General features: G+C 61.1%; 1 long non-coding RNA gene across 3 annotated transcripts; it reads left to right on the top strand.

Moving 5' to 3' along the window:
- The first annotated feature begins 74 nt into the window (after positions 1-74).
- Positions 75-4,810, top strand: LOC115278116. 3 transcript variants are annotated; one of them, XR_003902709.1, is made up of 5 exons: positions 75-207; positions 1,778-1,898; positions 2,648-2,761; positions 3,133-3,302; positions 4,744-4,810. It is a non-coding gene; the product is annotated as an uncharacterized LOC115278116 (long non-coding RNA). The 3 variants fall into 3 exon arrangements; XR_003902708.1 differs by lacking the exon at positions 4,744-4,810 and adding an exon at positions 3,679-4,357; XR_003902710.1 differs by lacking the exons at positions 75-207; positions 4,744-4,810 and adding exons at positions 1,145-1,445; positions 3,679-4,357.
- Positions 4,811-4,915: the final 105 nt, after the last annotated feature.

Here is a 4,915-nt window from a genome sequence, read left to right as displayed (position 1 = left end):
CCCCCCACCTCCCCACCTCCCTCCTCGTGGCTCCAGGGGCCTCCACATCGCCTTTCCAGCTGGGCTGGGCTGACCTTCTATCCGGAGCTGTCCTAGAACTGCCCAGAGCCGGTCTCCATCCAGCAGGGTCTGCTCTGTTGGTCTGCTGCGACCTTGACCTTCTTTCTCAACCGGGGCGAGGCTGTGGCCTTATGGTAAAGGTAAAGGGTAAGTGTGAGGACCTGGGGAGGAAGTGGCAGTCTTAGGCCAGCTGGCGGGGGGCCTCTCTCTGCCTGAGCCCCAGCCTGACCTCTGGGGTCAGGGCTGCTCTCCAACCCAGGGGGACCAGAGAGTTGGGGGGACAGTGTCCGATGAGACTGTTTCCCGCCCCATGCTGGGTGCCACCAGGGTGGGGGCCCCAGGGCCTGGCTGGTGGGAGCGCCCTCCCGGTCCCTTCAGCCCCCCCTCATCTGGTATAGGGACTTTCTCCTCTGTCCCCACCACCCCGTTGGCTGTCTGGGGCCCCACCCTCCCCACTGGGGTCCACAGGCTCCGGGGCCACGGAACAGGGATGGGCCACGCTGGCTAATTTATGGGCAAACCTGGGCAAACCCTCAGGACCGAACGGACTTCGGTCAGTTGGTGACCAGTGGGGGACCCCGTTCCTGCTGGTGGTGGACAGGCCCAGGGGTGGTGATGGAGAGATCATGCTGCCTCTCATCCTGTGTCACAGGTGACACAGAGTCACCTGAGGAGACTAGACGTCCTTGGAGCGGACTCTGCCCTCTGGCTCCTTGGAGGTGGATGGTTTGTCTGGGGGGGGGGGGGGGGGTCCTGTGACCTCAGACTCTGCCTCTGACAATCCAGCCTGGTCCCTGCTAGCACCTACAGCACCTTCGTGCAGACTAGAAAATCCACCTGCTCCAGGGGACACCTAGAGACCTGCCCAGTGGACCATGGGCTCCTCCTCAGCCTTCTCCCAGGCATCTTGAGCAATGTGCAACCTGCGCTACCAGGCAGGGCGGCCCTTGCAAAGTGGGCTTGAAGCAGCTTTAAGGCTTGACATGTATTTACCCAGCACTTTCTTCTAGAAATTCATCCCAGGGAAGTAATCAGGGTGTGTGCCAAGATTTATGATCATAGCAGTGTTGTTTCTAATGGTGGAAAAATTGGAGACAATCTAAATGTTTAAAAATAGGGATCCATTAAGTAAATTATTGGGCAATATTCTCAGCGCACCCGAGGCGTGCATTAAAAATACTGCTGTAATGTGTGCAAGGGCGGCGGTGCAAGGACATTCATTGTAGGCTTATTTGTCGTAACAAAAGGCCAAACAAGCCTCTGTTGACGGGACCACCTACATCTGGGGCGTCTCTCTGGGGGGAGGGCGTGGCGCCGCGGAAGGATCCCTGAGGTGCATATGAAATGCGCGGGTGGGTGCTGCCATCCGCAGAAGCGCTGCCCAGGTAGGGACACAGGTAGCGGTGTAAACATACTCGCGTCCGGACCGCCTCTGGTGAGGGGGAGCGCGTGCTCCGGGGCCGGGGGACAAAGAGGAGCCTGTCTGGCTGGGTCCCGTGTGCTGCTCCTTCTGGCCACTGCGGGAGACCGGATTTGGGGAGGAAGTAAACATAACCTGACACCGGAGAATAGCGGGGCGAGCGCGCCTCCCCCGCGGGGGGGCAGCGTCCAGCTCCATGCTGGAGAAGGTGAAGGTCACGGCTGGCACTTTGGACTCCACAGCCCCAGCAGCCACCCTGGATATAGTCATGTAATTTTTAATAAACTTCTATTTCAGAATGGACTTGGAGTCACAGCATGATTGCAGTTCGCGTGTCCTCCAAACACAGCTGCAGAAACGATGGACACCTCCCGTTTGCCACAGGCGATGAGCCAGCGGCGGCACATTCCTAACTAAGGTCCATACTTGCTTCCATTTCCTCGTCCCCCCTCTCCCTCCCCCTGTCCCAGGATCCCCTCCGGGAACCACAGGGTGCTTGGCATCCTGCCTCCGCAGGCCGATCTAGGCTGCGAGGGTGCCCAGACGCGCCTGGGCCTTGATGCCCTGGAAGGTGTTGAGGACCACGGGTCAGCGTTTCGGAGAACGGCCCAAAGCTGGGATTCGTGGGATGGTTGTCGGGTGATGGGACCCGGCGACAGGCTTACAGGGGTGACGTGCCTTCCCGCCCAGGGTACCCGACACGGCTCACTGGCAGTTAACTACGTCCCCTGTGATCTACCTCCCATCCCTGTGACTCCCGTAGTTTGTCACGCAAGTGCGAACTTCCCCTAGCCCACCCCGTATATTTAGTCACCCAGTGCCACGTACATTCACGGCCGTTGATCGCGCACTTTGAGTTACAAGGCAACATGATTCTATTTGTTTTGCTGTTTAAATTGTTCCCTTTTGGCCATGGGAGACTCTTTAAGTAGCTGTTTGTCCAAGTGTGCACACATGCGCGTGCATGCACGTGCCCATGTGTGCGTGCTTGTGTGTGCACCTGCATGTGCATGCGTGTGTACAAGTGTGTGTGTGCCTATGTGCATGTATTCACACGTCCTTACTCTCTGCCCCCGGCCCCCACACTCCGCACTCCCCTTCTGTGTTTCCCGCCCCATCCCTGGAATCAGTCGTCTCTCCAGGAACCCTGCCCACTTGTCCCCACAGACCGAGGGACACACATGCCCAGCGCCTCCTTCCTGCCCCATGAGGGAAGCGGCACGCGGCTGACTTCAGGGTCAGAGAGACCGAGGCCGAGCCCCCTCCGTCCCTTGTGAGCAGGTTTGTGGGTGTGAGGCCACAGGGCAATGCAGGGAAGGGTCGGGGCACGGGGGACGCGGGCCCGTGAGAGCTGCCGGCTGCGGAAGCTAAATCTACACAAGTCAGATGCAGAGGGTCAGGTGTGCACCGGACCTCACACTCTGACTCTGGGGCGGACCTCTCCTTCCCTCAAGTTCCCTGGCTTTCCGCATTCGGGTCACTTCCTGGGTCTGGGCTCTGCCTCCCCCATCTTCTCTCATCCCCTCCAGCCATGTCAGCCCCCAGGGGCCACCCTGTGGTCCTGGGAGACCCGCACCCCCTTCACAGGCGCCCCCACCTGTCCCCTAACTGTGGGCTCCCAGTGACACTTACCTCACGGCTTCTGGGCACAGGGACCTCGAGTTGGCCAGCTCACCATGGACTGTGGACAATTCTGGCATAATCTCCGGTCTCGGTGTCACAGGCAGGCCCCAGAGAGGGGCTCTCTTGGGAAGGACATCGGGCCTCCTCTTGAGCGGCTCCATCTCTGGACACAGGCAGTGGGAAAGCCTTCCTCCCAGAGGTGTGTCTTTTCCCTGTCCCCAAACACCTTCCTGTCCGCAGATCGCCCCAGCCCTTACCTGGCAGGTCCCTCCAGAGGACGCCCGCCCAGTCCATGTGCTGGGGTTCCGGGGCGGGGCACATCAGGATTGTGGCCACATGGCCCAGGCCGTGTCTCTCTTCCATCACGTGGCAGGGTCTCCATCAGACTGGGGGAAACGTGTCCCATGAGGACAGGCCTTCAGGGCCAGGAAGGTGGCATCACATGACCACTGAGCAGGATGGAGACTCTAACGGCTTCCTTGCTCTGGGACACGCAGTTTTCTGCAACTGGACAGATTTTCCTGTGACAATTCCCTGATCACGTATAGATACTTCTCTTGTTGGGCACCTTTCAGGCTCTATGTCAAGGGCACCTTTGGTGAACGTGACCTCCAGGCTCAGCATCCAGAAGGAGCCTGTGTGCGGGGACCCCTTCCCAGGGAGGGAGGAGTCCTCACCTGAGTGACCCTCGTCAAGGGATGCGGTTCCCCACGTTTGATGAAACCAGAGGACTTAACTGTGCCTGTTCCGTGCTCTCCCCCAGCGCCCCTGGGCCCCTCCACGTCTGCACACACCCCTGCAGGCTTGCCTCCCAGTGATGAGGCCCAGGTGTGCTGGGCAAGGCTCCTTCCTTGGTGGAAACCACCAGAAACAGGCATGGGCCGACTACAGGGGACGTGGCACTACCTGCAGGATGGGCAGGGACAGCACCGGTCCCCAGGGCCCCAGTCCCCTACCTCCTACTGGCTGTGCTCTCATCCTCACCCCGGGGGGCTCCTGGGGCCCTAGTGGCTCCATGTCCTCACCAGTGGGGCAGAGGAGGGGCACAGGATCCTGCCAGGGGGGGACCCACCTCTTCGTGGAAGAAACTTCTCACTACACTCCACCGGGCACATTCCGCGAGGCTGAGCCCCCCTCCTCCCGTGGGCCCTGCAGGGAGGGGCGGGGGTCTGCAGAGCCGCTGGGGGTCAGGGTGCCGCTGCTGGACTCCAGTGCGGGGTCTCACAAGCGTGGTTTATAAATCGCAAATGTGAACTTTGGGAACTTTTGTTTTTCTGACAAATGAGGGTTTTTGCTGGAGTAGATGTTCTTGGTGACTGGGTTCGGGGCGTCTCGTGGGGGCGGGGAGCAAGGCCACAGGGAGCGCCCCCTCTCTGAGGCGACAGTGCGGGGCCCCGCTGCGGGCCTCCTGCGGACGGATGGACTGGACGGACAGATGGACATAGTGACGGAATCTGCGAGGGGCCCATGGGCGCGTTCAGGTCACCAGAGGTGCCACCAGGGGCTGTCCCTCTCTCCCCCTTAGCCCCGCCCCCAGCCCCGCCCTCCGCAGTGTGGGCCGCAACCCACATCCTCCCAGCCACGCTCTGGGCTCGGTGTCCACGGTGTCCACAGCAGGGCCCACTCGCTCCCTCCCCCAGGACCCCGCCCCGTCCCCGCCTCCTCCGGTCCTTCCTGGACAGGAAGTGCGCTGTGACCCTCACCAGGTAAATGATGGGGACGGGCAGGAGAGGCTGGGTCCAGAAGGTGCTGGAAGCTCGGCTCCGGCCCCAGCTCTGCATCGGGTTGGGGAGAAGGGCCCGGGCTGCACTT

Source organism: Suricata suricatta, chromosome 14 (assembly GCF_006229205.1).
Source record: "Suricata suricatta isolate VVHF042 chromosome 14, meerkat_22Aug2017_6uvM2_HiC, whole genome shotgun sequence".
Classification (NCBI taxonomy): Eukaryota; Metazoa; Chordata; class Mammalia; order Carnivora; family Herpestidae; genus Suricata; species Suricata suricatta.
This window is presented reverse-complemented; position numbering and strand designations above follow the sequence as displayed.